Source organism: Pelophylax lessonae (assembly GCF_965119305.1).
Source record: "Pelophylax lessonae genome assembly, chromosome: 4".
NCBI lineage: Eukaryota > Metazoa > Chordata > Amphibia > Anura > Ranidae > Pelophylax > Pelophylax lessonae.
This window is the reverse complement of record NC_138771.1, coordinates 460844408-460853309: the sequence shown is the minus strand read 5'-3', so window position 1 is coordinate 460853309 and position 8902 is coordinate 460844408. Positions and strand designations below refer to the sequence as shown.

The 8902-nt window shown below is 42.5% G+C and overlaps 1 protein-coding gene across 6 annotated transcripts in view; it reads right to left on the bottom strand.

Annotated features, from left to right (window-relative positions):
- The window catches only part of GRIA1 (glutamate ionotropic receptor AMPA type subunit 1), a 455708-nt gene that overhangs the window by 180303 nt on the left and 266503 nt on the right, over positions 1 to 8902 (bottom strand). The gene's annotated exons all lie outside the window — the stretch shown is intronic.

Sequence of the window (8902 nt, the reverse complement as noted above, 5' to 3'; positions counted from 1 at the left end):
GCCCGAAGCATTTTTTCAAGAAGGCATAGAAGTGGGATAGTTAAACTGAGAACGGCGTCATAGGCACTGGCCATGTTGGTGGAGTACTCAAAACAGTGCAACAAAGCACACAGGTCTCGCATGGAGGCCCAGTAATTGGTGAAGTGGTGCTGTTCTGCAGAGCTACTCACGCGTGCGTGCTGCAGCTGAAAATCCACTATGGCCTGCTGCTGCTCTGGCCAGCATGTGCAAGATGGAGTTCCACCTTGTGGACACGTCACATATGAGGCGGTGAGCGGGAAGGCCGAAGTTACGCTGCAGCGCTGACAGGCGAGCAGCAGCCGGGTTAGAATGCCGAAAGTGCGCACAGGTGGCCCGCACTTTCTGCAACAGCTCTGACATATCGGGGTAATTTCTAAGGAACCTCTGCACCACAAAATTCAGCACATGCGCCAGGCAAGGGATGTGTGTCAAACCGGCTAGGCCCAGAGCTGCTACGAGATTTCGCCCGTTATCGCACACCACCAGGCCGGGCTTGAGGCTCACTGGCACCAACCACTCATCGGTCTGCTGTTCAATGCCCCTCCACAACTCCTGCGCGGTGTGGGGTTTTTCCCCCAAACAGGCAAGTTTTAAAACTGCCTGATGTTGTTTACCCCTGGCTGTGCTGAATTTGGTGGTGAAGGTGTTACACTGACCGGATGAGGAGGCGGTAGAGGATGAGGAAGCAGAGTAGGAGGAGTTAGGAACAGGAGACAAACTGAAGCGCCCTGAAATCCTCTGTGGTGGAAGGACATGCGCCAAACTGCTATCCGCCTCAGGCCCAGCCACCACTGCATTTACCCAGTGTGCTGTTAGGGAGATATAACGTCCCTGACCGTGCTTACTGGTCCACGTATCCGTAGTTAGGTGGACCTTGCCACAGATGGCGTTGCGCAGTACACACATGATTTTGTCACCCACTTGCTTGTGCAGGGAAGGGATGGCTTGCCTGGAAAAGTAGTGGCGGCTGGGCATGACGTACTGTGGGACTGCCACCGCCATAAGGCTTTTAAAACTCTGCATCTCCACCAGACGGAATGACAGCATTTCAAACGCCAGGAATTTTGAAATGCTGGCATTCAGGGCCAGGGATCACGGGTGGGTAGGGGGTACTTCCTCTTCCACTCCAGTGTTTTGGAGCTAGAAAGCTGAACGCTTTTATGAGACATCGTGGAGATAGTTGTTGGTGACCCAGGTGGAGGTGTTGCTGGCAGATCCTCTGTTTGTGGGGTGGCAGGTGCCACTGTCACTACAGAGGTGGATGAAGAGGCCGAGACTGCAGCAGAAGAGGAAGCACGAGGAGCCAGAGACCTTTCTTGGTTTTTGAGGTGTCTACTCCACTGCAGCTCGTGCTTTGCACTTAGATGCCTGGTCATGCAGGTTGTGCTCAGGTTGAGAATGTTTATGCCTTGCTTCAGGCTCTGATTGCACATCGTGCAAACCACTCGTGTCCTGTCATCATCACATTGTCTGAAGAACTGCCACGCTAGGGAACTCCTTTGAGCTGGCTTTGGTGTGCTCGGTCCATTGCTGCGTTGGGCAGTAGCAGGCGTAGTGTCTAGGGCACGGCCGCTCTGCTTTTGCACCCTGCTCCCTCTTCTGCTGTGCTGGTGGCTCTGTGCGACCACCGCCTCTTCCTCCAAACTACTCAGGTCACCTGCATGATGTTCATTCCATGTGGGGTCGAGGACCTTATCGTCCTCCACATCATCTTCCACCCAGTCTTCACCCCTGCCCTACTTGTGGGTCTCCACATTTCGGAATTCCACAGCAGTTGGCACCTGTGTTTCGTCATCATCCGAGACGTGCTGCGATGGTCCTCCCATGTACTCATCTTGAGACATAAGTGGTTGGGCATCGGTGCACTCAATCTCTTCCACTTCTGGGGCAGGGCTAGGTGGATGGCCCTGGGAAACCATGCAAACAGAGTCATCAAAAAGAAGAAGAGACTGCTTGGCTGGGGCTCAGACTGCTTGGCTGATTTGCAAGGGATTGAGGTGAAAGATTGATGGACATCGGCTGCAGGTGCCAACTCTGACCTTTCAGCAGTAGACTGGGTGGGAGACAATGTGAAGGAACTGGAGGCACTGTAAGCAACCCAATCTACTATCGCCTGTACTTGTTCTGGCCTCAACATTTGTAGAGGCACATTAGGCCCTGCCAAATACTGCTGCAGGTTCTGTCACCTACTCACACCTGAGGAAGGTGTTTCACTTGTGCGTGTAGCTGGCACAGATCGACCACGTCCTCTCCTTGCAACAGGAGCTCCACCAGCAGCACCACGACCCAGGCCACGTCCCTTATTTGACCTTCTCCTCATATTTCTCTAATTTAGGATCTTCCCCTAAATGGGTGTTTATTGAATAGCGGAATAGAACAACAGTATCCAATGGGTGTATCTCACAGTAACATATGCAGACTAGGCTGCAATTTAAATTTTTCCCCCTAAATGGGGTTTTATTGAAAAGCGGAATACAACAACAGTATCCAATTGGTGTATCTCACATTAATATGCAGACTAGGCTGCAATTTAATTTTTTTTCCCCTAAATGGGTTTTTATTGAAAAGCGGAATACAACAACAGTATCCAATGGGTGTATCTCACAGTAACATATGCAGACTAGGCTGCAATTAAATTTTTTCCCCCTAAATGGGTTTTTCTTGAAAAGCGGAATACAACAACAGTATCCAAGGGGTGTATCTCACAGTAACATATGCAGACTAGGCTGCAATTAATTTTTTTCCCCTAAATGGGTTTTTATTGAAAAGCGGAATACAACAACAGTATCCAATGGGTGTATCTCACAGTAACATACGCAGACTAGGCCGCAATTAAATTTTTGCCCCATAAATGGGGTTTTATTGAAAAGCGGAATACAACAACAGTATCCAATGGGTGTATCTCACAGTAACATATGCAGACTAGTCCGCAATTTATTTTTTTCCCCTAAATGGGTTTTTATTGAAAAGCGGAATACAACAACAGTATCCAGTGGGTGTATCTCACAGTAACATATGCAGACTAGGCCGCAATTTAATTTTTTTCCCCTAAATGGGTTTTTATTGAAAAGCGGAATAAAACAACAGTATCCAACGGGTGTATCTCACAGTAACGTATGAATGAAAAAATTTTTTTTTCCGTTTAATTGGTGCTTTTTGAATAGCAGATTAGAACTGCAGTGTCTAAACGCTGTATGACAGTGTCACAGTAAAGTATGAATAAAAAAATGAAAAATAATTGTAGCCTTAAATCGGTGCTTTTTGAATAGCAGATTAGAACTGCAGTGTCTAAACACTGTATGACAGTGTCACAGTAAAGTATGAATGAAAAACTGAAAAATAATTGTCCCCCTAAACCGGTGCTTTTTGAATAGCAGATTAGAACAGCAGTGTCTAAACGCTGTAAGTCACAGTAAAATATGAAGGAAAAAAATATATATATTTTTTTAATCGAGATTAAGCAGACACATATGCACTGAGCTTGAATTACATGGCCGCTGCACGCCGCACACCTAACAAACTGATAAAAGTTTTTTTTTTCTCCCTCCTCCTCACTGGGCTCAGGTCGGGGCAAAAAGATCATGCACTGCACCCCCACACAATAAAATTAATGTAGATCGCTGTCTGATTAAAGAAGATTCTTCCTATTCTTTCCCTGAAAGCAATCTCCAGCCTGCCCCTACAATAATCTCATATCTCTCCCTCAGCAGCAGCAGGAACCTCTCCCTACAGTAGTTAGAGCAGAGTGACATGCGGCGATACGTGACTCCAGCTTATATAGAGGCTGGGTCACATGCTGCACTGGCCAATCACAGCCATGCCATTAGTAGGCATGGCTGTGATGGCTTCTAAGGGCACACTAGTTAAACGCTTGCTGATTGGCTGCCTTGCAGCTGTGGAAACCGCGCCATTAAAACCGCACCAAAACATGAAATAAATTACCGAACAATGGACTGAATCCCGAACATACAGTGAAATATTCGGGTGCGTGTCCAGGTACCAAACACCTAAAAGTCCCGTACGATCCCAAACGATACACTCTGGGTTCGCTCAACCCTAATCATGTGGAACCATATTTGTGGACTAATGACACTTCTCAGACATTCTCCTAAGGACATTAACCTCGAACACAAGTTTGGATAGAAGCCTTCAGGTTGGTGCAAGACTCTAAACTTGCTGGACATTTTGAGGTTTCTAAGACAGAAGAACTTTTATAATGTTCCTTTTGGTGGCCCAGTTACAAGAAATTGAAAACAAATAAATACCCCTGCTCACACCAGTGTAATAAATCAAATAAAGTGCTGAAATCTAGGAGTGTGCCATTTACTCCCATGGGCTAAATTGTTATATAATTAAAAGTGATCTACACCTGTAAATAAGTACACAGACACTTATATATATATATATATATGTAAAATGCAAATGCATCAAGGAAAGAACTTGACACGAGGAAAGAACTTGACATCACACAAAGAGGTAGACCACAGCTTTAAGGGGATGGGTCATGACTATCTATCCACAAGCTGCAGCCTTTAGCTGAAGTTCCACTGGGTGGTTTTCTACACGTTACTTGTCTGTTGTGCACCAGCATCTAGAGCACTTCAAAACGTGAGTTTATTGTATGAAGTTTTTAAATAAATGCGGTTGTTTTTATGGTAAATGCTATGATTGTCCGTATATTTTTTTTCTGAGCTACCAATTGTGATATCTGCTGAGTGTCATTGGGAGAAAATAAACCAGGAGGAGACATGAGGAGGATCAGATCCTATCCAGATATTGCCTATAAAGAGACAAGCTCTTTAGACCTACTAACTATAGGTCAATATAGGAGGTGAACAGCCAATGGTGGTGGTACACATGGTGGGAAGATCTCTTAATGATAGGCACGGTTTGAAGATTATAACTTTCAAATGAACACCACATTCACGTGGATTTTTGTCATTCTATAGTTTTTTGTTTTTTCACCTAATTTCGGAACTATTCATTTTGTCCCCCCCACATAGGGGTTTGTATATTTAATTTGTTACACACTTGATGGATTTGCATGTTACCTATATATAAGTGTCTGTGTACTTATACACAGGTGTAGCACTAGATCACTTTTAATTTTATAACTGGTTATAAGAAAGATGTCAGGAGCTATGGCTATGGCACTCGTGTCTGACCTGGGCACACAATAAGACTGATCTCCATTGGGGTTACTCCAATCGGTGTTAATTTTGTCAACTAAAACAAAATTTGTCTGTATGACGAAACACATTGGGAGGAGCTAGCTCTGCGTACATGTCGTCACGCCTGGAGGTTGGCCATTTTCTTGGATATTACCAGGACGTTATCTGTCACACTATACAGGCGTATTGTAAACCAGCTTTTGGTGAGTGTAACTTTGTTTTACCTAATAAAAGTATTGAAGATTTACTACAGTATGAGTCTCTCTTTCTGATTCTCTATATGATATATGTGGATTTTACCTTGGATGTCTCAGGGGGACCTGGATACTTCAACCTACCTGGAGTCTAAGGCTGAGTGATCCTTGTAAATCACCCACTACATAGCCTGACTGTTGTGATTACCCATTGAGGTAAGAGTCAGTGTGTTTGGTGACGGTGGAGGATCACATTTATGAACTTGTGGCATGAGCACCCAGGTGGAAGATCCATTTTCTACTTAAGCGACCTATTTCTAGAGACTTATTTCATTGTATTCTTAATCAGCGCTGCATTTTAATTCTATTTTGAATTTTTCTCGCCAGTGGTTGTTTGCTAGCTGCTTTTTAATTCTGGGAGCGTGTGTCTATTGTAATTTCAAAATATTTTCACCGACTAAAATACGACTAAAACTAAAACAATTCAGATGACTAAAAATAAAATGACATTTTAGTTAAACGACTATGACTAAAACTAAATCGAAAATTTACATCATAATTAACACTACTTTGCTGGCCATTTCTAAATTGGCAACACAATTCCATCCAGAGCCTTTAATAAATAGCACATTAAATTTTAAACATGTATTTCACTACTGCATAAGCATTAGTAAGGGGCACCTACTGAGCTGCTGAAAGACAAAAAAATTGCAAAAAGGCTTTTCTTATATTATTTTTTTTATTGCCGGTTCACATTTCTGTGATGCAGGAACGCTGCGAATATACAGCGTGTTCCCGCATCGCATCTGCCCCCCTGCCAGTTCACACTGCCATATGTGATACGCTGGGGGTGTCAATTAAAAGTTAACGACACCCCCAGATCAGATCGCATATCGCAGTGCGATCTGAAAGTTCGCACAGAATCGGATCGCACTAGTGTAAACCACCATGCTATCCGATTTCTGCTGCGGACCAAAAAAAGGGTCCTGTGCAAGTTAGGTGCGATTGTGGTGCAAATTCAGCATACAAACTGTATGTCTGAATTTGCACCGCACAGAGATGGCATGTAATTTTAGGAGCAGTGTGCTCCGAATTACATGCGATCTCTGTGATCGCAGAAATGTGAACCGGCACTTAATTAGTGTTAGTAAAATATTCAGGTAATATGTGCAATGACATTAAAGCCAATAGAGTTTACAGTTTTTCGGGTTTTTTTGTATTTTAAAGTTGTACTTCTGTTTCTCAAAAAGCAATATTTTTGTTTGTTTTTGGACTTGGTTTTATTTATTAAGACGTTATATATCACAATAGCTAAATTTGTGTCTGTAGTGCATGTTCAAACCTTATTATAAATAATAACATATTATTCAATTTTTACTCCAGGAGTATATAACTGGTTTGGAAATTCTAGAGAAATGTTTAAGTAATGCATTACAATTTAAAAAAATCTATTTGATTTGTAGTTGATTAAAATATATGAGATTTTAGTCGACTAAAATGTACTGGGGGTTTTAGTAGACTAAAATATGACTAAAACAATTTAGATGACTTAAATAAGACTAAAACTAAAATGGAATTTTAGTCAAAAGACTATGACTAAAACTAAATCGAAATTTGCTGCCAAAATTAACACTGACTCCAACCACTCCCAGTTCCATAGGTGCCAATTTCTACAGATATTGTGATCAATCTTCCTCCCTTGAAATAGTCAATGGCCACCAAGATAGTGGTCATCTGTCTCACTAAGATGGCTTATTTTTAACTAGTTAAGTCAGTACCCACTTCTGAACAAACTGTGGAGTTAATGGTTCAGGAAGTCTCTAAACTACATTGGATTCCTGATAATGTGGTGTCAGTGGGGGAGTACAGTCTACTTAGAAAATTTGCAAAGGATCTGCCCAGCCTTTGGTGTAACAATTAATCTGTTGTCCGCTTTTCATCCTCAGTCTAAAGGTCAGAGCAAGAGGACCAATCAAACCTTGGAGCAGTACCTTCGATGTTTTGTCAGTTATCTTCAGGATGAGTGGGTGGACTACTGTATTTTCCTATGGCAGAGCTGGCTTATAGCAATTCTAAACATAGCTGGGAGGGGCTTGAACTGGTGACGTCATCACAAATGCAAAGGTGCTGCCGGTGTGGCGGTTGTGTTTTGTTTAGTTTTTAATATGTAAACCCCTGTCTCTATTTTAATAAATGATTATGTAGCAGTTTTACACTATGTACGACCTCTCCCATTGCTGCTGATCAGTATTGCCTGGCCTGGCGTTTTAATGATTGGAGTTGTGCAACATCCATTTGTTGGTGGTCTGGGGGTCTGATGTGGACTGTCGCTAAGTACCTGGAGTTGTTTGATATACTGTACAACATGATGTGTTGATCTCTGTTTTCAGCAGTCCACATGATTTGGCTCATGTGTGGTGGAGGGCACAAGGTGTCTTGGGTTAACTATTACAATCATCATGCACTTTTTTGGTGGAAAGCTAGAACTTGCACATTTAAATATTTGATGGATGAATATTCTTGATACAATAATTTAAATTTGGACTTTGGACATTCTACACCAATTTTTATGTTTTATTTTTATTCTTATGTTTGATTTGTCTGGAAGTGCACTTGTTTCATATATATACAGTATGAAGATTTACCTTGATTTTAACCTATCACTACTTAACCACTTAAGCCCCGGAAGATTTTACCCCCTTCCTGACCAGGGCATTTTTTGCGATTCGGCACTGCGTGATTTTAACGGACAATCGCGCGGTCGTGCGACGCTGTACCCAAACGAATTTGACGTCCTTTTTTTCCTACAAACAGAGCTTTATTTTGGTGGTACTTGATCACCTGTGCGATTTTTAATTTTTGCGCTATAAACAAAAAAAGAGCTTAATTTTTGCAAAAATAACAATATTTTTCACATTTTTTTATATGAAATTCCCCCCAAAAAAATGTAAAAATCAAAAATTTTTAACATTTTTGGCCAATTTGTTTTCTGCTACATATGTTTGGTAAAAAAAATTGCAAAAAGAGTATTTTGATTGGTTTGCGCAAAAGTTATTGCGTTTACTAACTAAGGGAAAAATTTCTGTCATTTTTGGTGTTTTTTTTTAACGCATAATGGCGGAGATCTGCGATTTTTTTTGCGGTACTGCGACATTGTGGCGGACAGATCGGACCCTTGACTGACATTTTTGACACTTTTGGGGTTACCAGTGACATTACTGCAGTAATCAGTGCTATACATATGCACTGTTACTGCAAAATGACACTGGCAGGGAAGGGGTTAACTTTATTGGGGAAGGAGGGGTTAAGTGTGTCCCTAGGGGCGTGCTTTTTACTGTGATTGGACATGGCTACTAGTGTAGGAACAGTGATCAACGGTCCTACATAGTAGAACTATATGATCACCATTCCTACACAGGGGAGAATGACAGGCGGCTTGTTTACATCAGCTGCCTGCATTTCTCCCTTCACGGAGGACGATCGCGAGTGACCGGCGGACATCGGGTCCGCCGGTCA